The sequence below is a fragment of the Hyperolius riggenbachi genome, chromosome 8, assembly GCF_040937935.1.
Source record: "Hyperolius riggenbachi isolate aHypRig1 chromosome 8, aHypRig1.pri, whole genome shotgun sequence".
NCBI classification, from domain to species: Eukaryota; Metazoa; Chordata; class Amphibia; order Anura; family Hyperoliidae; genus Hyperolius; species Hyperolius riggenbachi.
In genome coordinates this window covers 90,051,225-90,071,227 of record NC_090653.1, presented here as the reverse complement: position 1 = coordinate 90,071,227, position 20,003 = coordinate 90,051,225, and the positions used below count along the sequence as shown (strand labels likewise).

General features: G+C 43.1%; 24 non-coding genes across 24 annotated transcripts; 12 read left to right on the top strand and 12 right to left on the bottom strand.

Moving 5' to 3' along the window:
* The first annotated feature begins 140 nt into the window (after positions 1–140).
* Positions 141–213, top strand: TRNAR-UCG (transfer RNA arginine (anticodon UCG)). The gene has a single exon. It is a non-coding gene; the product is annotated as a tRNA-Arg (tRNA).
* A 1,153-nt stretch (positions 214–1,366) lies between these two features.
* TRNAL-CAA (transfer RNA leucine (anticodon CAA)) lies at positions 1,367–1,476 on the bottom strand. Its single transcript has 2 exons — positions 1,439–1,476; positions 1,367–1,412 (listed from the first exon to the last, which is right to left on the bottom strand). It is a non-coding gene; the product is annotated as a tRNA-Leu (tRNA).
* Positions 1,477–1,753: 277 nt separating this feature from the next.
* Positions 1,754–1,826, top strand: TRNAR-UCG (transfer RNA arginine (anticodon UCG)). Its single transcript has one exon. It is a non-coding gene; the product is annotated as a tRNA-Arg (tRNA).
* Positions 1,827–2,980: 1,154 nt separating this feature from the next.
* On the bottom strand, positions 2,981–3,090 carry TRNAL-CAA (transfer RNA leucine (anticodon CAA)). Its single transcript has 2 exons — positions 3,053–3,090; positions 2,981–3,026 (listed from the first exon to the last, which is right to left on the bottom strand). It is a non-coding gene; the product is annotated as a tRNA-Leu (tRNA).
* A 277-nt stretch (positions 3,091–3,367) lies between these two features.
* TRNAR-UCG (transfer RNA arginine (anticodon UCG)) lies at positions 3,368–3,440 on the top strand. Its single transcript has one exon. It is a non-coding gene; the product is annotated as a tRNA-Arg (tRNA).
* A 1,154-nt stretch (positions 3,441–4,594) lies between these two features.
* Positions 4,595–4,704, bottom strand: TRNAL-CAA (transfer RNA leucine (anticodon CAA)). The gene is made up of 2 exons: positions 4,667–4,704; positions 4,595–4,640 (listed from the first exon to the last, which is right to left on the bottom strand). It is a non-coding gene; the product is annotated as a tRNA-Leu (tRNA).
* Positions 4,705–4,981: 277 nt separating this feature from the next.
* Positions 4,982–5,054, top strand: TRNAR-UCG (transfer RNA arginine (anticodon UCG)). Its single transcript has one exon. It is a non-coding gene; the product is annotated as a tRNA-Arg (tRNA).
* A 1,154-nt stretch (positions 5,055–6,208) lies between these two features.
* Positions 6,209–6,318, bottom strand: TRNAL-CAA (transfer RNA leucine (anticodon CAA)). Its single transcript has 2 exons — positions 6,281–6,318; positions 6,209–6,254 (listed from the first exon to the last, which is right to left on the bottom strand). It is a non-coding gene; the product is annotated as a tRNA-Leu (tRNA).
* Positions 6,319–6,595: 277 nt separating this feature from the next.
* TRNAR-UCG (transfer RNA arginine (anticodon UCG)) lies at positions 6,596–6,668 on the top strand. Its single transcript has one exon. It is a non-coding gene; the product is annotated as a tRNA-Arg (tRNA).
* A 1,153-nt stretch (positions 6,669–7,821) lies between these two features.
* On the bottom strand, positions 7,822–7,931 carry TRNAL-CAA (transfer RNA leucine (anticodon CAA)). Its single transcript has 2 exons — positions 7,894–7,931; positions 7,822–7,867 (listed from the first exon to the last, which is right to left on the bottom strand). It is a non-coding gene; the product is annotated as a tRNA-Leu (tRNA).
* A 277-nt stretch (positions 7,932–8,208) lies between these two features.
* On the top strand, positions 8,209–8,281 carry TRNAR-UCG (transfer RNA arginine (anticodon UCG)). Its single transcript has one exon. It is a non-coding gene; the product is annotated as a tRNA-Arg (tRNA).
* Positions 8,282–9,435: 1,154 nt separating this feature from the next.
* Positions 9,436–9,545, bottom strand: TRNAL-CAA (transfer RNA leucine (anticodon CAA)). Its single transcript has 2 exons — positions 9,508–9,545; positions 9,436–9,481 (listed from the first exon to the last, which is right to left on the bottom strand). It is a non-coding gene; the product is annotated as a tRNA-Leu (tRNA).
* A 277-nt stretch (positions 9,546–9,822) lies between these two features.
* Positions 9,823–9,895, top strand: TRNAR-UCG (transfer RNA arginine (anticodon UCG)). Its single transcript has one exon. It is a non-coding gene; the product is annotated as a tRNA-Arg (tRNA).
* Positions 9,896–11,049: 1,154 nt separating this feature from the next.
* Positions 11,050–11,158, bottom strand: TRNAL-CAA (transfer RNA leucine (anticodon CAA)). The gene is made up of 2 exons: positions 11,122–11,158; positions 11,050–11,095 (listed from the first exon to the last, which is right to left on the bottom strand). It is a non-coding gene; the product is annotated as a tRNA-Leu (tRNA).
* A 277-nt stretch (positions 11,159–11,435) lies between these two features.
* On the top strand, positions 11,436–11,508 carry TRNAR-UCG (transfer RNA arginine (anticodon UCG)). The gene has a single exon. It is a non-coding gene; the product is annotated as a tRNA-Arg (tRNA).
* Positions 11,509–12,662: 1,154 nt separating this feature from the next.
* Positions 12,663–12,772, bottom strand: TRNAL-CAA (transfer RNA leucine (anticodon CAA)). The gene is made up of 2 exons: positions 12,735–12,772; positions 12,663–12,708 (listed from the first exon to the last, which is right to left on the bottom strand). It is a non-coding gene; the product is annotated as a tRNA-Leu (tRNA).
* A 276-nt stretch (positions 12,773–13,048) lies between these two features.
* On the top strand, positions 13,049–13,121 carry TRNAR-UCG (transfer RNA arginine (anticodon UCG)). The gene has a single exon. It is a non-coding gene; the product is annotated as a tRNA-Arg (tRNA).
* Positions 13,122–14,274: 1,153 nt separating this feature from the next.
* Positions 14,275–14,384, bottom strand: TRNAL-CAA (transfer RNA leucine (anticodon CAA)). The gene is made up of 2 exons: positions 14,347–14,384; positions 14,275–14,320 (listed from the first exon to the last, which is right to left on the bottom strand). It is a non-coding gene; the product is annotated as a tRNA-Leu (tRNA).
* A 1,507-nt stretch (positions 14,385–15,891) lies between these two features.
* On the bottom strand, positions 15,892–16,001 carry TRNAL-CAA (transfer RNA leucine (anticodon CAA)). Its single transcript has 2 exons — positions 15,964–16,001; positions 15,892–15,937 (listed from the first exon to the last, which is right to left on the bottom strand). It is a non-coding gene; the product is annotated as a tRNA-Leu (tRNA).
* A 277-nt stretch (positions 16,002–16,278) lies between these two features.
* TRNAR-UCG (transfer RNA arginine (anticodon UCG)) lies at positions 16,279–16,351 on the top strand. Its single transcript has one exon. It is a non-coding gene; the product is annotated as a tRNA-Arg (tRNA).
* Positions 16,352–17,504: 1,153 nt separating this feature from the next.
* Positions 17,505–17,614, bottom strand: TRNAL-CAA (transfer RNA leucine (anticodon CAA)). The gene is made up of 2 exons: positions 17,577–17,614; positions 17,505–17,550 (listed from the first exon to the last, which is right to left on the bottom strand). It is a non-coding gene; the product is annotated as a tRNA-Leu (tRNA).
* Positions 17,615–17,891: 277 nt separating this feature from the next.
* On the top strand, positions 17,892–17,964 carry TRNAR-UCG (transfer RNA arginine (anticodon UCG)). Its single transcript has one exon. It is a non-coding gene; the product is annotated as a tRNA-Arg (tRNA).
* Positions 17,965–19,117: 1,153 nt separating this feature from the next.
* On the bottom strand, positions 19,118–19,227 carry TRNAL-CAA (transfer RNA leucine (anticodon CAA)). Its single transcript has 2 exons — positions 19,190–19,227; positions 19,118–19,163 (listed from the first exon to the last, which is right to left on the bottom strand). It is a non-coding gene; the product is annotated as a tRNA-Leu (tRNA).
* Positions 19,228–19,504: 277 nt separating this feature from the next.
* Positions 19,505–19,577, top strand: TRNAR-UCG (transfer RNA arginine (anticodon UCG)). The gene has a single exon. It is a non-coding gene; the product is annotated as a tRNA-Arg (tRNA).
* Positions 19,578–20,003: the final 426 nt, after the last annotated feature.

The following is a 20,003-nucleotide window of genomic DNA, read 5'->3' as shown; positions in this document are numbered from 1 at the left end:
CATTTTGGATCACTGCAATACCTTAGACAGCAATGTCATGTGCCTGCTCTAACAAATGAAATCCTTTGTGCTTCTTGAGCGTCTTTTCCTATGCGGTGGCTGTTTCCAGTGGAAAATGGTTTCTTCCTAAAGAGGCATGAGACCGCGTGGCCTAATGGATAAGGCGTCTGACTTCGGATCAGAAGATTGAGGGTTCGAGTCCCTTCGTGGTCGTTGAGCTCTGTTCTTGTCACTTCTGTAGAGTATTTGCTCCTCTTGTTGTAAATGTCCTCGGAGACTTTGCAAAAGCATGTGCTTCCTCACTCATGCTTATCATTCAATCCCTGCCCTTGACTGTTTACAGCTACAAAGGTGGCTGCTTTTGCTGAGCTTTCACCACAATGTCAATGACGCTAACTCTTTTCTTACAACTTGTGCAAGTCCCAGCAAAGTTTTTACATCAACCTCAAATAAACACTGCTAGTCCACACTGGGATTCTAACCTTTGCCTTACTTTGAACCCAATACCCTGATGGACCTGGGAAGAGACTCTAAGTAAACTATATGACCCAGGGTTCAAACATTCATGGTGGCATCTCCCTTTCTGCTAAGCATTTTGTTTACTAACATGAGAAAATTAATTTCCTATATGATTTAGGAAATCCTTGTCTGCAATTCTGCTGTAAGCCAGACTTTTACAAAGGTGCAGACACAGCATGTCAAGTGGCACGATGCGATTCCTTCTTGTTGCAAGCTCAACAATTTCAAAAGGTTGCCTCGGTTCCCAATTTATATGAAGAGTTCTTGCCTGAAATTTGGAAAGTATGTCTGTCATTTCCTCTGAAAAGACATGATCCACACCGCAAATGGAACACTGCAATTGGTTTTCTTGCAACCTGAACTCTTTTCAAGGAAGGGTCCGTTGAAATTTCAACAAATGAGTCTTGTCAGAAGAGGGAATAACCCCACCTCTTTCACCAAAGGTCAGAACATACAGGGAAGACCTGTAAGTTATTGCCAAAACCTATCTCCTGAGTTCGGTCTCCTTACATATTTGTCACTTTACCTGTACACTAACCTTTTAAGATTTAGCAAAACATATTGCCTCCAAAGCTTCTGATCCTGATGAAGTGAACTAGAAGAGAAGATGAGCTAACCCATATGACTGTAGGTGTGCCAAAGGGGATGGAATTTGTCAGTTTGTAAAACGTGTGTTAGAAAGCTTGTAGAAAAAAGTCGGCCTTGTTCCTTTTCTGCGAGTTTTTTAAAAAGTCCATGTGAGGTTGCTGTTGAGAAGGCCCTTTGAAGAGCCTAGTAAATGAAAAGACCCAAGAGCTTGTTTTGGCAGGCCTGACCAATGTGCCATGATGGACAAAGTGAAAAGCTCTGTCAGAAGTGGGATTTGAACCCACGCCTCCATTCGGAGACCAGAAGGCCCATGAGAAGGGAAGAGAAGCCTCTTGAGTCTGGCGCCTTAGACCACTCGGCCATCCTGAAAAGGTGTGTACTATGTACCCATGCAGCTGGCACAATGACTATACTTAATAGAGAAGAGACAACCACAAACTTAGCCTAGAAGACTTCATGAACACTGCAAGGCATGTTTTTTTCTCTGAAAACACTCATCAAACTGCCATTTTGGATCACTGCAATACCTTAGACAGCAATGTCATGTGCCTGCTCTAACAAATGAAATCCTTTGTGCTCCTTGAGCGTCTTTTCCTATGCGGTGGCTGTTTCCAGTGGAAAATGGTTTCTTCGTAAAGAGGCATGAGACCGCGTGGCCTAATGGATAAGGCGTCTGACTTCGGATCGGAAGATTGAGGGTTCGAGTCCCTTCGTGGTCGTTGAGCTCTGTTCTTGTCACTTCTGTAGAGTATTTGCTCCTCTTGTTGTAAATGTCCTCGGAGACTTTGCAAAAGCCTGTGCTTCCTCACTCATGCTTATCATTCAATCCCTACCCTTGACTGTTTACAGCTACAAAGGTGGCTGCTTTTGCTGAGCTTTCACCACAATGTCAATGACGCTAACTCTTTTCTTACAACTTGTGCAAGTCCCAGCAAAGTTTTTACATCAACCTCAAATAAACACTGCTAGTCCACACTGGGATTCTAACCTTTGCCTTACTTTGAACCCAATACCCTGATGGACCTGGGAAGAGACTCTAAGTAAACTATATGACCCAGGGTTCAAACATTCATGGTGGCATCTCCCTTTCTGCTAAGCATTTTGTTTACTAACATGAGAAAATTAATTTCCTATATGATTTAGGAAATCCTTGTCTGCAATTCTGCTGTAAGCCAGACTTTTACAAAGGTGCAGACACAGCATGTCAAGTGGCACGATGCGATTCCTTCTTGTTGCAAGCTCAACAATTTCAAAAGGTTGCCTCGGTTCCCAATTTATATGAAGAGTTCTTGCCTGAAATTTGGAAAGTATGTCTGTCATTTCCTCTGAAAAGATATGATCCACACCGCAAATGGAACACTGCAATTGGTTTTCTTGCAACCTGAACTCTTTTCAAGGAAGGGTCCGTTGAAATTTCAACAAATGAGTCTTGTCAGAAGAGGGAATAACCCCACCTCTTTCACCAAAGGTCAGAACATACAGGGAAGACCTGTAAGTTATTGCCAAAACCTATCTCCTGAGTTCGGTCTCCTTACATATTTGTCACTTTACCTGTACACTAACCTTTTAAGATTTAGCAAAACAAATTGCCTCCAAAGCTTCTGATCCTGATGAAGTGAACTAGAAGAGAAGATGAGCTAACCCATATGACTGTAGGTGTGCCAAAGGGGATGGAATTTGTCAGTTTGTAAAACGTGTGTTAGAAAGCTTGTAGAAAAAAGTCGGCCTTGTTCCTTTTCTGCGAGATTTTCCAAAAGTCCATGTGAGGTTGCTGTTGAGAAGGCCCTTTGAAGAGCCTAGTAAATGAAAAGACCCAAGAGCTTGTTTTGGCAGGCCTGACCAATGTGCCATGATGGACAAAGTGAAAAAGCTCTGTCAGAAGTGGGATTTGAACCCACGCCTCCATTCAGAGACCAGAAGGCCCATGAGAAGGGAAGAGAAGCCTCTTGAGTCTGGCGCCTTAGACCACTCAGCCATCCTGACAAGCGGTGTACTATGTACCCATGCAGCTGGCACAATGACTATACTTAACAGAGAAGAGACAACCACAAACTTAGCCTAGAAGACTTCATGAACACTGCAAGGCATGTTTTTTTTTCTGAAAACACTCATCAAACTGCCATTTTGGATCACTGCAATACCTTAGACAGCAATGTCATGTGCCTGCTCTAACAAATGAAATCCTTTGTGCTTCTTGAGCGTCTTTTCCTATGCGGTGGCTGTTTCCAGTGGAAAATGGTTTCTTCCTAAAGAGGCATGAGACCGCGTGGCCTAATGGATAAGGCGTCTGACTTCGGATCAGAAGATTGAGGGTTCGAGTCCCTTTGTGGTCGTTGAGCTCTGTTCTTGTCACTTCTGTAGAGTATTTGCTCCTCTTGTTGTAAATGTCCTCGGAGACTTTGCAAAAGCATGTGCTTCCTCACTCATGCTTATCATTCAATCCCTGCCCTTGACTGTTTACAGCTACAAAGGTGGCTGCTTTTGCTGAGCTTTCACCACAATGTCAATGACGCTAACTCTTTTCTTACAACTTGTGCAAGTCCCAGCAAAGTTTTTACATCAACCTCAAATAAACACTGCTAGTCCACACTGGGATTCTAACCTTTGCCTTACTTTGAACCCAATACCCTGATGGACCTTGGAAGAGACTCTAAGTAAACTATATGACCCAGGGTTCAAACATTCATGGTGGCATCTCCCTTTCTGCTAAGCATTTTGTTTACTAACATGAGAAAATTAATTTCCTATATGATTTAGGAAATCCTTGTCTGCAATTCTGCTGTAAGCCAGACTTTTACAAAGGGGCAGACACAGCATGTCAAGTGGCACGATGCGATTCCTTCTTGTTGCAAGCTCAACAATTTCAAAAGGTTGCCTCGGTTCCCAATTTATATGAAGAGTTCTTGCCTGAAATTTGGAAAGTATGTCTGTCATTTCCTCTGAAAAGATATGATCCACACCGCAAATGGAACACTGCAATTGGTTTTCTTGCAACCTGAACTCTTTTCAAGGAAGGGTCCGTTGAAATTTCAACAAATGAGTCTTGTCAGAAGAGGGAATAACCCCACCTCTTTCACCAAAGGTCAGAACATACAGGGAAGACCTGTAAGTTATTGCCAAAACCTATCTCCTCAGTTTGGTCTCCTTACATATTTGTCACTTTACCTGTACACTAACCTTTTAAGATTTAGCAAAACAAATTGCCTCCAAAGCTTCTGATCCTGATGAAGTGAACTAGAAGAGAAGATGAGCTAACCCATATGACTGTAGGTGTGCCAAAGGGGATGGAATTTGTCAGTTTGTAAAACGTGTGTTAAAAAGCTTGTAGAAAAAAGTCGGCCTTGTTCCTTTTCTGCGAGATTTTCCAAAAGTCCATGTGAGGTTGCTGTTGAGAAGGCCCTTTGAAGAGCCTAGTAAATGAAAAGACCCAAGAGCTTGTTTTGGCAGGCCTGACCAATGTGCCATGATGGACAAAGTGAAAAAGCTCTGTCAGAAGTGGGATTTGAACCCACGCCTCCATTCGGAGACCAGAAGGCCCATGAGAAGGGAAGAGAAGCCTCTTGAGTCTGGCGCCTTAGACCACTCGGCCATCCTGACAAGCGGTGTACTATGTACCCATGCAGCTGGCAAAATGACTATACTTAACAGAGAAGAGACAACCACAAACTTAGCCTAGAAGACTTCATGAACACTGCAAGGCATGTTTTTTTCTCTGAAAACACTCATCAAACTGCCATTTTGGATCACTGCAATACCTTAGACAGCAATGTCATGTGCCTGCTCTAACAAATGAAATCCTTTGTGCTCCTTGAGCGTCTTTTCCTATGCGGTGGCTTTTTCCAGTGGAAAATGGTTTCTTCATAAAGAGGCATGAGACCGCGTGGCCTAATGGATAAGGCGTCTGACTTCGGATCAGAAGATTGAGGGTTCGAGTCCCTTTGTGGTCGTTGAGCTCTGTTCTTGTCACTTCTGTAGAGTATTTGCTCCTCTTGTTGTAAATGTCCTCGGAGACTTTGCAAAAGCCTGTGCTTCCTCACTCATGCTTATCATTCAATCCCTGCCCTTGACTGTTTACAGCTACAAAGGTGGCTGCTTTTGCTGAGCTTTCACCACAATGTCAATGACGCTAACTCTTTTCTTACAACTTGTGCAAGTCCCAGCAAAGTTTTTACATCAACCTCAAATAAACACTGCTAGTCCACACTGGGATTCTAACCTTTGCCTTACTTTGAACCCAATACCCTGATGGACCTGGGAAGAGACTCTAAGTAAACTATATGACCCAGGGTTCAAACATTCATGGTGGCATCTCCCTTTCTGCTAAGCATTTTGTTTACTAACATGAGAAAATTAATTTCCTATATGATTTAGGAAATCCTTGTCTGCAATTCTGCTGTAAGCCAGACTTTTACAAAGGTGCAGACACAGCATGTCAAGTGGCACGATGCGATTCCTTCTTGTTGCAAGCTCAACAATTTCAAAAGGTTGCCTCGGTTCCCAATTTATATGAAGAGTTCTTGCCTGAAATTTGGAAAGTATGTCTGTCATTTCCTCTGAAAAGATATGATTCACACCGCAAACGGAACACTGCAATTGGTTTTCTTGCAACCTGAACTCTTTTCAAGGAAGGGTCCGTTGAAATTTCAACAAATGAGTCTTGTCAGAAGAGGGAATAACCCCACCTCTTTCACCAAAGGTCAGAACATACAGGGAAGACCTGTAAGTTATTGCCAAAACCTATCTCCTGAGTTCGGTCTCCTTACATATTTGTCACTTTACCTGTACACTAACCTTTTAAGATTTAGCAAAACAAATTGCCTCCAAAGCTTCTGATCCTGATGAAGTGAACTAGAAGAGAAGATGAGCTAACCCATATGACTGTAGGTGTGCCAAAGGGGATGGAATTTGTCAGTTTGTAAAACGTGTGTTAGAAAGCTTGTAGAAAAAAGTCGGCCTTGTTCCTTTTCTGCGAGATTTTCCAAAAGTCCATGTGAGGTTGCTGTTGAGAAGGCCCTTTGAAGAGCCTAGTAAATGAAAAGACCCAAGAGCTTGTTTTGGCAGGCCTGACCAATGTGCCATGATGGACAAAGTGAAAAAGCTCTGTCAGAAGTGGGATTTGAACCCACGCCTCCATTCAGAGACCAGAAGGCCCATGAGAAGGGAAGAGAAGCCTCTTGAGTCTGGCGCCTTAGACCACTCGGCCATCCTGACAAGCGGTGTACTATGTACCCATGCAGCTGGCAAAATGACTATACTTAACAGAGAAGAGACAACCACAAACTTAGCCTAGAAGACTTCATGAACACTGCAAGGCATGTTTTTTTCTCTGAAAACACTCATCAAACTGCCATTTTGGATCACTGCAATACCTTAGACAGCAATGTCATGTGCCTGCTCTAACAAATGAAATCCTTTGTGCTCCTTGAGCGTCTTTTCCTATGCGGTGGCTGTTTCCAGTGGAAAATGGTTTCTTCGTAAAGAGGCATGAGACCGCGTGGCCTAATGGATAAGGCGTCTGACTTCGGATCAGAAGATTGAGGGTTCGAGTCCCTTCGTGGTCGTTGAGCTCTGTTCTTGTCACTTCTGTAGAGTATTTGCTCCTCTTGTTGTAAATGTCCTCGGAGACTTTGCAAAAGCCTGTGCTTCCTCACTCATGCTTATCATTCAATCCCTGCCCTTGACTGTTTACAGCTACAAAGGTGGCTGCTTTTGCTGAGCTTTCACCACAATGTCAATGACGCTAACTCTTTTCTTACAACTTGTGCAAGTCCCAGCAAAGTTTTTACATCAACCTCAAATAAACACTGCTAGTCCACACTGGGATTCTAACCTTTGCCTTACTTTGAACCCAATACCCTGATGGACCTGGGAAGAGACTCTAAGTAAACTATATGACCCAGGGTTCAAACATTCATGGTGGCATCTCCCTTTCTGCTAAGCATTTTGTTTACTAACATGAGAAAATTAATTTCCTATATGATTTAGGAAATCCTTGTCTGCAATTCTGCTGTAAGCCAGACTTTTACAAAGGTGCAGACACAGCATGTCAAGTGGCACGATGCGATTCCTTCTTGTTGCAAGCTCAACAATTTCAAAAGGTTGCCTCGGTTCCCAATTTATATGAAGAGTTCTTGCCTGAAATTTGGAAAGTATGTCTGTCATTTCCTCTGAAAAGACATGATCCACACCGCAAATGGAACACTGCAATTGGTTTTCTTGCAACCTGAACTCTTTTCAAGGAAGGGTCCGTTGAAATTTCAACAAATGAGTCTTGTCAGAAGAGGGAATAACCCCACCTCTTTCACCAAAGGTCAGAACATACAGGGAAGACCTGTAAGTTATTGCCAAAACCTATCTCCTGAGTTCGGTCTCCTTACATATTTGTCACTTTACCTGTACACTAACCTTTTAAGATTTAGCAAAACATATTGCCTCCAAAGCTTCTGATCCTGATGAAGTGAACTAGAAGAGAAGATGAGCTAACCCATATGACTGTAGGTGTGCCAAAGGGGATGGAATTTGTCAGTTTGTAAAACGTGTGTTAGAAAGCTTGTAGAAAAAAGTCGGCCTTGTTCCTTTTCTGCGAGTTTTTTAAAAAGTCCATGTGAGGTTGCTGTTGAGAAGGCCCTTTGAAGAGCCTAGTAAATGAAAAGACCCAAGAGCTTGTTTTGGCAGGCCTGACCAATGTGCCATGATGGACAAAGTGAAACGCTCTGTCAGAAGTGGGATTTGAACCCACGCCTCCATTCGGAGACCAGAAGGCCCATGAGAAGGGAAGAGAAGCCTCTTGAGTCTGGCGCCTTAGACCACTCGGCCATCCTGAAAAGGTGTGTACTATGTACCCATGCAGCTGGCACAATGACTATACTTAATAGAGAAGAGACAACCACAAACTTAGCCTAGAAGACTTCATGAACACTGCAAGACATGTTTTTTTCTCTGAAAACACTCATCAAACTGCCATTTTGGATCACTGCAATACCTTAGACAGCAATGTCATGTGCCTGCTCTAACAAATGAAATCCTTTGTGCTCCTTGAGCGTCTTTTCCTATGCGGTGGCTGTTTCCAGTGGAAAATGGTTTCTTCATAAAGAGGCATGAGACCGCGTGGCCTAATGGATAAGGCGTCTGACTTCGGATCAGAAGATTGAGGGTTCGAGTCCCTTTGTGGTCGTTGAGCTCTGTTCTTGTCACTTCTGTAGAGTATTTGCTCCTCTTGTTGTAAATGTCCTCGGAGACTTTGCAAAAGCCTGTGCTTCCTCACTCATGCTTATCATTCAATCCCTGCCCTTGACTGTTTACAGCTACAAAGGTGGCTGCTTTTGCTGAGCTTTCACCACAATGTCAATGACGCTAACTCTTTTCTTACAACTTGTGCAAGTCCCAGCAAAGTTTTTACATCAACCTCAAATAAACACTGCTAGTCCACACTGGGATTCTAACCTTTGCCTTACTTTGAACCCAATACCCTGATAGACCTGGGAAGAGACTCTAAGTAAACTATATGACCCAGGGTTCAAACATTCATGGTGGCATCTCCCTTTCTGCTAAGCATTTTGTTTACTAACATGAGAAAATTAATTTCCTATATGATTTAGGAAATCCTTGTCTGCAATTCTGCTGTAAGCCAGACTTTTACAAAGGTGCAGACACAGCATGTCAAGTGGCACGATGCGATTCCTTCTTGTTGCAAGCTCAACAATTTCAAAAGGTTGCCTCGGTTCCCAATTTATATGAAGAGTTCTTGCCTGAAATTTGGAAAGTATGTCTGTCATTTCCTCTGAAAAGATATGATTCACACCGCAAATGGAACACTGCAATTGGTTTTCTTGCAACCTGAACTCTTTTCAAGGAAGGGTCCGTTGAAATTTCAACAAATGAGTCTTGTCAGAAGAGGGAATAACCCCACCTCTTTCACCAAAGGTCAGAACATACAGGGAAGACCTGTAAGTTATTGCCAAAACCTATCTCCTGAGTTCGGTCTCCTTACATATTTGTCACTTTACCTGTACACTAACCTTTTAAGATTTAGCAAAACAAATTGCCTCCAAAGCTTCTGATCCTGATGAAGTGAACTAGAAGAGAAGATGAGCTAACCCATATGACTGTAGGTGTGCCAAAGGGGATGGAATTTGTCAGTTTGTAAAACGTGTGTTAGAAAGCTTGTAGAAAAAAGTCGGCCTTGTTCCTTTTCTGCGAGATTTTCCAAAAGTCCATGTGAGGTTGCTGTTGAGAAGGCCCTTTGAAGAGCCTAGTAAATGAAAAGACCCAAGAGCTTGTTTTGGCAGGCCTGACCAATGTGCCATGATGGACAAAGTGAAAAAGCTCTGTCAGAAGTGGGATTTGAACCCACGCCTCCATTCGGAGACCAGAAGGCCCATGAGAAGGGAAGAGAAGCCTCTTGAGTCTGGCGCCTTAGACCACTCAGCCATCCTGACAAGCGGTGCACTATGTACCCATGCAGCTGGCACAATGACTATACTTAACAGAGAAGAGACAACCACAAACTTAGCCTAGAAGACTTCATGAACACTGCAAGGCATGTTTTTTTCTCTGAAAACACTCATCAAACTGCCATTTTGGATCACTGCAATACCTTAGACAGCAATGTCATGTGCCTGCTCTAACAAATGAAATCCTTTGTGCTCCTTGAGCGTCTTTTCCTATGCGGTGGCTGTTTCCAGTGGAAAATGGTTTCTTCATAAAGAGGCATGAGACCGCGTGGCCTAATGGATAAGGCGTCTGACTTCGGATCAGAAGATTGAGGGTTCGAGTCCCTTCGTGGTCGTTGAGTTCTGTTCTTGTCACTTCTGTAGAGTATTTGCTCCTCTTGTTGTAAATGTCCTCGGAGACTTTGCAAAAGCCTGTGCTTCCTCACTCATGCTTATCATTCAATCCCTGCCCTTGACTGTTTACAGCTACAAAGGTGGCTGCTTTTGCTGAGCTTTCACCACAATGTCAATGACGCTAACTCTTTTCTTACAACTTGTGCAAGTCCCAGCAAAGTTTTTACATCAACCTCAAATAAACACTGCTAGTCCACACTGGGATTCTAACCTTTGCCTTACTTTGAACCCAATACCCTGATGGACCTTGGAAGAGACTCTAAGTAAACTATATGACCCAGGGTTCAAACATTCATGGTGGCATCTCCCTTTCTGCTAAGCATTTTGTTTACTAACATGAGAAAATTAATTTCCTATATGATTTAGGAAATCCTTGTCTGCAATTCTGCTGTAAGCCAGACTTTTACAAAGGTGCAGACACAGCATGTCAAGTGGCACGATGCGATTCCTTCTTGTTGCAAGCTCAACAATTTCAAAAGGTTGCCTCGGTTCCCAATTTATATGAAGAGTTCTTGCCTGAAATTTGGAAAGTATGTCTGTCATTTCCTCTGAAAAGATATGATCCACACCGCAAATGGAACACTGCAATTGGTTTTCTTGCAACCTGAACTCTTTTCAAGGAAGGGTCCGTTGAAATTTCAACAAATGAGTCTTGTCAGAAGAGGGAATAACCCCACCTCTTTCACCAAAGGTCAGAACATACAGGGAAGACCTGTAAGTTATTGCCAAAACCTATCTCCTGAGTTCGGTCTCCTTACATATTTGTCACTTTACCTGTACACTAACCTTTTAAGATTTAGCAAAACAAATTGCCTCCAAAGCTTCTGATCCTGATGAAGTGAACTAGAAGAGAAGATGAGCTAACCCATATGACTGTAGGTGTGCCAAAGGGGATGGAATTTGTCAGTTTGTAAAACGTGTGTTAGAAAGCTTGTAGAAAAAAGTCGGCCTTGTTCCTTTTCTGCGAGATTTTCCAAAAGTCCATGTGAGGTTGCTGTTGAGAAGGCCCTTTGAAGAGCCTAGTAAATGAAAAGACCCAAGAGCTTGTTTTGGCAGGCCTGACCAATGTGCCATGATGGACAAAGTGAAAAAGCTCTGTCAGAAGTGGGATTTGAACCCACGCCTCCATTCGGAGACCAGAAGGCCCATGAGAAGGGAAGAGAAGCCTCTTGAGTCTGGCGCCTTAGTTACTCGGCCATCCTGACAAGCGGTGCACTATGTACCCATGCAGCTGGCACAATGACTATACTTAACAGAGAAGAGACAACCACAAACTTAGCCTAGAAGACTTCATGAACACTGCAAGGCATGTTTTTTTCTCTGAAAACACTCATCAAACTGCCATTTTGGATCACTGCAATACCTTAGACAGCAATGTCATGTGCCTGCTCTAACAAATGAAATCCTTTGTGCTCCTTGAGCGTCTTTTCCTATGCGGTGGCTGTTTCCAGTGGAAAATGGTTTCTTCATAAAGAGGCATGAGACCGCGTGGCCTAATGGATAAGGCGTCTGACTTCGGATCAGAAGATTGAGGGTTCGAGTCCCTTCCTGGTCGTTGAGTTCTGTTCTTGTCACTTCTGTAGAGTATTTGCTCCTCTTGTTGTAAATGTCCTCGGAGACTTTGCAAAAGCCTGTGCTTCCTCACTCATGCTTATCATTCAATCCCTGCCCTTGACTGTTTACAGCTACAAAGGTGGCTGCTTTTGCTGAGCTTTCACCACAATGTCAATGACGCTAACTCTTTTCTTACAACTTGTGCAAGTCCCAGCAAAGTTTTTACATCAACCTCAAATAAACACTGCTAGTCCACACTGGGATTCTAACCTTTGCCTTACTTTGAACCCAATACCCTGATGGACCTTGGAAGAGACTCTAAGTAAACTATATGACCCAGGGTTCAAACATTCATGGTGGCATCTCCCTTTCTGCTAAGCATTTTGTTTACTAACATGAGAAAATTAATTTCCTATATGATTTAGGAAATCCTTGTCTGCAATTCTGCTGTAAGCCAGACTTTTACAAAGGTGCAGACACAGCATGTCAAGTGGCACGATGCGATTCCTTCTTGTTGCAAGCTCAACAATTTCAAAAGGTTGCCTCGGTTCCCAATTTATATGAAGAGTTCTTGCCTGAAATTTGGAAAGTATGTCTGTCATTTCCTCTGAAAAGATATGATCCACACCGCAAATGGAACACTGCAATTGGTTTTCTTGCAACCTGAACTCTTTTCAAGGAAGGGTCCGTTGAAATTTCAACAAATGAGTCTTGTCAGAAGAGGGAATAACCCCACCTCTTTCACCAAAGGTCAGAACATACAGGGAAGACCTGTAAGTTATTGCCAAAACCTATCTCCTGAGTTCGGTCTCCTTACATATTTGTCACTTTACCTGTACACTAACCTTTTAAGATTTAGCAAAACAAATTGCCTCCAAAGCTTCTGATCCTGATGAAGTGAACTAGAAGAGAAGATGAGCTAACCCATATGACTGTAGGTGTGCCAAAGGGGATGGAATTTGTCAGTTTGTAAAACGTGTGTTAGAAAGCTTGTAGAAAAAAGTCGGCCTTGTTCCTTTTCTGCGAGATTTTCCAAAAGTCCATGTGAGGTTGCTGTTGAGAAGGCCCTTTGAAGAGCCTAGTAAATGAAAAGACCCAAGAGCTTGTTTTGGCAGGCCTGACCAATGTGCCATGATGGACAAAGTGAAAAAGCTCTGACAGAAGTGGGATTTGAACCCACGCCTCCATTCGGAGACCAGAAGGCCCATGAGAAGGGAAGAGAAGCCTCTTGAGTCTGGCGCCTTAGACCACTCGGCCATCCTGACAAGCGGTGCACTATGTACCCATGCAGCTGGCACAATGACTATACTTAACAGAGAAGAGACAACCACAAACTTAGCCTAGAAGACTTCATGAACACTGCAAGGCATGTTTTTTTCTCTGAAAACACTCATCAAACTGCCATTTTGGATCACTGCAATACCTTAGACAGCAATGTCATGTGCCTGCTCTAACAAATGAAATCTTTGTGCTCCTTGAGCGTCTTTTCCTATGCGGTGGCTGTTTCCAGTGGAAAATGGTTTCTTCATAAAGAGGCATGAGACCGCGTGGCCTAATGGATAAGGCGTCTGACTTCGGATCAGAAGATTGAGGGTTCGAGTCCCTTTGTGGTCGTTGAGCTCTGTTCTTGTCACTTCTGTAGAGTATTTGCTCCTCTTGTTGTAAATGTCCTCGGAGACTTTGCAAAAGCCTGTGCTTCCTCACTCATGCTTATCATTCAATCCCTGCCCTTGACTGTTTACAGCTACAAAGGTGGCTGCTTTTGCTGAGCTTTCACCACAATGTCAATGACGCTAACTCTTTTCTTACAACTTGTGCAAGTCCCAGCAAAGTTTTTACATCAACCTCAAATAAACACTGCTAGTCCACACTGGGATTCTAACCTTTGCCTTACTTTGAACCCAATACCCTGATGGACCTTGGAAGAGACTCTAAGTAAACTATATGACCCAGGGTTCAAACATTCATGGTGGCATCTCCCTTTCTGCTAAGCATTTTGTTTACTAACATGAGAAAATTAATTTCCTATATGATTTAGGAAATCCTTGTCTGCAATTCTGCTGTAAGCCAGACTTTTACAAAGGTGCAGACACAGCATGTCAAGTGGCACGATGCGATTCCTTCTTGTTGCAAGCTCAACAATTTCAAAAGGTTGCCTCGGTTCCCAATTTATATGAAGAGTTCTTGCCTGAAATTTGGAAAGTATGTCTGTCATTTCCTCTGAAAAGATATGATCCACACCGCAAATGGAACACTGCAATTGGTTTTCTTGCAACCTGAACTCTTTTCAAGGAAGGGTCCGTTGAAATTTCAACAAATGAGTCTTGTCAGAAGAGGGAATAACCCCACCTCTTTCACCAAAGGTCAGAACATACAGGGAAGACCTGTAAGTTATTGCCAAAACCTATCTCCTGAGTTCGGTCTCCTTACATATTTGTCACTTTACCTGTACACTAACCTTTTAAGATTTAGCAAAACAAATTGCCTCCAAAGCTTCTGATCCTGATGAAGTGAACTAGAAGAGAAGATGAGCTAACCCATATGACTGTAGGTGTGCCAAAGGGGATGGAATTTGTCAGTTTGTAAAACGTGTGTTAGAAAGCTTGTAGAAAAAAGTCGGCCTTGTTCCTTTTCTGCGAGATTTTCAAAAAGTCCATGTGAGGTTGCTGTTGAGAAGGCCCTTTGAAGAGCCTAGTAAATGAAAAGACCCAAGAGCTTGTTTTGGCAGGCCTGACCAATGTGCCATGATGGACAAAGTGAAAAGCTCTGTCAGAAGTGGGATTTGAACCCACTCCTCCATTCGGAGACCAGAAGGCCCATGAGAAGGGAAGAGAAGCCTCTTGAGTCTGGCACCTTAGACCACTCAGCCATCCTGACAAGCTGTGTACTATGTACCCATGCAGCTGGCACAATGACTATACTTAACAGAGAAGAGACAACCACAAACTTAGCCTAGAAGACTTCATGAACACTGCAAGGCATGTTTTTTTCTCTGAAAACACTCATCAAACTGCCATTTTGGATCACTGCAATACCTTAGACAGCAATGTCATGTGCCTGCTCTAACAAATGAAATCCTTTGTGCTCCTTGAGCGTCTTTTCCTATGCGGTGGCTGTTTCCAGTGGAAAATGGTTTCTTCTTCATAAAGAGGCATGAGACCGCGTGGCCTAATGGATAAGGCGTCTGACTTCGGATCAGAAGATTGAGGGTTTGAGTCCCTTCCTGGTCGTTGAGTTCTGTTCTTGTCACTTCTGTAGAGTATTTGCTCCTCTTGTTGTAAATGTCCTCGGAGACTTTGCAAAAGCCTGTGCTTCCTCACTCATGCTTATCATTCAATCCCTGCCCTTGACTGTTTACAGCTACAAAGGTGGCTGCTTTTGCTGAGCTTTCACCACAATGTCAATGACGCTAACTCTTTTCTTACAACTTGTGCAAGTCCCAGCAAAGTTTTTACATCAACCTCAAATAAACACTGCTAGTCCACACTGGGATTCTAACCTTTGCCTTACTTTGAACCCAATACCCTGATGGACCTTGGAAGAGACTCTAAGTAAACTATATGACCCAGGGTTCAAACATTCATGGTGGCATCTCCCTTTCTGCTAAGCATTTTGTTTACTAACATGAGAAAATTAATTTCCTATATGATTTAGGAAATCCTTGTCTGCAATTCTGCTGTAAGCCAGACTTTTACAAAGGTGCAGACACAGCATGTCAAGTGGCACGATGCGATTCCTTCTTGTTGCAAGCTCAACAATTTCAAAAGGTTGCCTCGGTTCCCATTTTATATGAAGAGTTCTTGCCTGAAATTTGGAAAGTATGTCTGTCATTTCCTCTGAAAAGATATGATCCACACCGCAAATGGAACACTGCAATTGGTTTTCTTGCAACCTGAACTCTTTTCAAGGAAGGGTCCGTTGAAATTTCAACAAATGAGTCTTGTCAGAAGAGGGAATAACCCCACCTCTTTCACCAAAGGTCAGAACATACAGGGAAGACCTGTAAGTTATTGCCAAAACCTATCTCCTGAGTTCGGTCTCCTTACATATTTGTCACTTTACCTGTACACTAACCTTTTAAGATTTAGCAAAACAAATTGCCTCCAAAGCTTCTGATCCTGATGAAGTGAACTAGAAGAGAAGATGAGCTAACCCATATGACTGTAGGTGTGCCAAAGGGGATGGAATTTGTCAGTTTGTAAAACGTGTGTTAGAAAGCTTGTAGAAAAAAGTCGGCCTTGTTCCTTTTCTGCGAGATTTTCCAAAAGTCCATGTGAGGTTGCTGTTGAGAAGGCCCTTTGAAGAGCCTAGTAAATGAAAAGACCCAAGAGCTTGTTTTGGCAGGCCTGACCAATGTGCCATGATGGACAAAGTGAAAAAGCTCTGTCAGAAGTGGGATTTGAACCCACGCCTCCATTCAGAGACCAGAAGGCCCATGAGAAGGGAAGAGAAGCCTCTTGAGTCTGGCGCCTTAGACCACTCGGCCATCCTGACAAGCGGTGTACTATGTACCCATGCAGCTGGCAAAATGACTATACTTAACAGAGAAGAGACAACCACAAACTTAGCCTAGAAGACTTCATGAACACTGCAAGGCATGTTTTTTTCTCTGAAAACACTCATCAAACTGCCATTTTGGATCACTGCAATACCTTAGACAGCAATGTCATGTGCCTGCTCTAACAAATGAAATCCTTTGTGCTCCTTGAGCGTCTTTTCCTATGCGGTGGCTGTTTCCAGTGGAAAATGGTTTCTTCGTAAAGAGGCATGAGACCGCGTGGCCTAATGGATAAGGCGTCTGACTTCGGATCAGAAGATTGAGGGTTCGAGTCCCTTCGTGGTCGTTGAGCTCTGTTCTTGTCACTTCTGTAGAGTATTTGCTCCTCTTGTTGTAAATGTCCTCGGAGACTTTGCAAAAGCCTGTGCTTCCTCACTCATGCTTATCATTCAATCCCTGCCCTTGACTGTTTACAGCTACAAAGGTGGCTGCTTTTGCTGAGCTTTCACCACAATGTCAATGACGCTAACTCTTTTCTTACAACTTGTGCAAGTCCCAGCAAAGTTTTTACATCAACCTCAAATAAACACTGCTAGTCCACACTGGGATTCTAACCTTTGCCTTACTTTGAACCCAATACCCTGATGGACCTGGGAAGAGACTCTAAGTAAACTATATGACCCAGGGTTCAAACATTCATGGTGGCATCTCCCTTTCTGCTAAGCATTTTGTTTACTAACATGAGAAAATTAATTTCCTATATGATTTAGGAAATCCTTGTCTGCAATTCTGCTGTAAGCCAGACTTTTACAAAGGTGCAGACACAGCATGTCAAGTGGCACGATGCGATTCCTTCTTGTTGCAAGCTCAACAATTTCAAAAGGTTGCCTCGGTTCCCAATTTATATGAAGAGTTCTTGCCTGAAATTTGGAAAGTATGTCTGTCATTTCCTCTGAAAAGACATGATCCACACCGCAAATGGAACACTGCAATTGGTTTTCTTGCAACCTGAACTCTTTTCAAGGAAGGGTCCGTTGAAATTTCAACAAATGAGTCTTGTCAGAAGAGGGAATAACCCCACCTCTTTCACCAAAGGTCAGAACATACAGGGAAGACCTGTAAGTTATTGCCAAAACCTATCTCCTGAGTTCGGTCTCCTTACATATTTGTCACTTTACCTGTACACTAACCTTTTAAGATTTAGCAAAACAAATTGCCTCCAAAGCTTCTGATCCTGATGAAGTGAACTAGAAGAGAAGATGAGCTAACCCATATGACTGTAGGTGTGCCAAAGGGGATGGAATTTGTCAGTTTGTAAAACGTGTGTTAGAAAGCTTGTAGAAAAAAGTCGGCCTTGTTCCTTTTCTGCGAGATTTTCAAAAAGTCCATGTGAGGTTGCTGTTGAGAAGGCCCTTTGAAGAGCCTAGTAAATGAAAAGACCCAAGAGCTTGTTTTGGCAGGCCTGACCAATGTGCCATGATGGACAAAGTGAAAAGCTCTGTCAGAAGTGGGATTTGAACCCACGCCTCCATTCGGAGACCAGAAGGCCCATGAGAAGGGAAGAGAAGCCTCTTGAGTCTGGCGCCTTAGACCACTCGGCCATCCTGACAAGCTGTGTACTATGTACCCATGCAGCTGGCACAATGACTATACTTAACAGAGAAGAGACAACCACAAACTTAGCCTAGAAGACTTCATGAACACTGCAAGGCATGTTTTTTTCTCTGAAAACACTCATCAAACTGCCATTTTGGATCACTGCAATACCTTAGACAGCAATGTCATGTGCCTGCTCTAACAAATGAAATCCTTTGTGCTCCTTGAGCGTCTTTTCCTATGCGGTGGCTGTTTCCAGTGGAAAATGGTTTCTTCATAAAGAGGCATGAGACCGCGTGGCCTAATGGATAAGGCGTCTGACTTCGGATCAGAAGATTGAGGGTTTGAGTCCCTTCGTGGTCGTTGAGCTCTGTTCTTGTCACTTCTGTAGAGTATTTGCTCCTCTTGTTGTAAATGTCCTCGGAGACTTTGCAAAAGCCTGTGCTTCCTCACTCATGCTTATCATTCAATCCCTGCCCTTGACTGTTTACAGCTACAAAGGTGGCTGCTTTTGCTGAGCTTTCACCACAATGTCAATGACGCTAACTCTTTTCTTACAACTTGTGCAAGTCCCAGCAAAGTTTTTACATCAACCTCAAATAAACACTGCTAGTCCACACTGGGATTCTAACCTTTGCCTTACTTTGAACCCAATACCCTGATAGACCTGGGAAGAGACTCTACGTAAACTATATGACCCAGGGTTCAAACATTCATGGTGGCATCTCCCTTTCTGCTAAGCATTTTGTTTACTAACATGAGAAAATTAATTTCCTATATGATTTAGGAAATCCTTGTCTGCAATTCTGCTGTAAGCCAGACTTTTACAAAGGTGCAGACACAGCATGTCAAGTGGCACGATGCGATTCCTTCTTGTTGCAAGCTCAACAATTTCAAAAGGTTGCCTCGGTTCCCAATTTATATGAAGAGTTCTTGCCTGAAATTTGGAAAGTATGTCTGTCATTTCCTCTGAAAAGATATGATCCACACCGCAAATGGAACACTGCAATTGGTTTTCTTGCAACCTGAACTCTTTTCAAGGAAGGGTCCGTTGAAATTTCAACAAATGAGTCTTGTCAGAAGAGGGAATAACCCCACCTCTTTCACCAAAGGTCAGAACATACAGGGAAGACCTGTAAGTTATTGCCAAAACCTATCTCCTGAGTTCGGTCTCCTTACATATTTGTCACTTTACCTGTACACTAACCTTTTAAGATTTAGCAAAACAAATTGCCTCCAAAGCTTCTGATCCTGATGAAGTGAACTAGAAGAGAAGATGAGCTAACCCATATGACTGTAGGTGTGCCAAAGGGGATGGAATTTGTCAGTTTGTAAAACGTGTGTTAGAAAGCTTGTAGAAAAAAGTCGGCCTTGTTCCTTTTCTGCGAGATTTTCAAAAAGTCCATGTGAGGTTGCTGTTGAGAAGGCCCTTTGAAGAGCCTAGTAAATGAAAAGACCCAAGAGCTTGTTTTGGCAGGCCTGACCAATGTGCCATGATGGACAAAGTGAAAAGCTCTGTCAGAAGTGGGATTTGAACCCACGCCTCCATTCGGAGACCAGAAGGCCCATGAGAAGGGAAGAGAAGCCTCTTGAGTCTGGCGCCTTAGACCACTCGGCCATCCTGACAAGCTGTGTACTATGTACCCATGCAGCTGGCACAATGACTATACTTAACAGAGAAGAGACAACCACAAACTTAGCCTAGAAGACTTCATGAACACTGCAAGGCATGTTTTTTTCTCTGAAAACACTCATCAAACTGCCATTTTGGATCACTGCAATACCTTAGACAGCAATGTCATGTGCCTGCTCTAACAAATGAAATCCTTTGTGCTCCTTGAGCGTCTTTTCCTATGCGGTGGCTGTTTCCAGTGGAAAATGGTTTCTTCATAAAGAGGCATGAGACCGCGTGGCCTAATGGATAAGGCATCTGACTTCGGATCAGAAGATTGAGGGTTTGAGTCCCTTCGTGGTCGTTGAGCTCTGTTCTTGTCACTTCTGTAGAGTATTTGCTCCTCTTGTTGTAAATGTCCTCGGAGACTTTGCAAAAGCCTGTGCTTCCTCACTCATGCTTATCATTCAATCCCTGCCCTTGACTGTTTACAGCTACAAAGGTGGCTGCTTTTGCTGAGCTTTCACCACAATGTCAATGACGCTAACTCTTTTCTTACAACTTGTGCAAGTCCCAGCAAAGTTTTTACATCAACCTCAAATAAACACTGCTAGTCCACACTGGGATTCTAACCTTTGCCTTACTTTGAACCCAATACCCTGATAGACCTGGGAAGAGACTCTACGTAAACTATATGACCCAGGGTTCAAACATTCATGGTGGCATCTCCCTTTCTGCTAAGCATTTTGTTTACTAACATGAGAAAATTAATTTCCTATATGATTTAGGA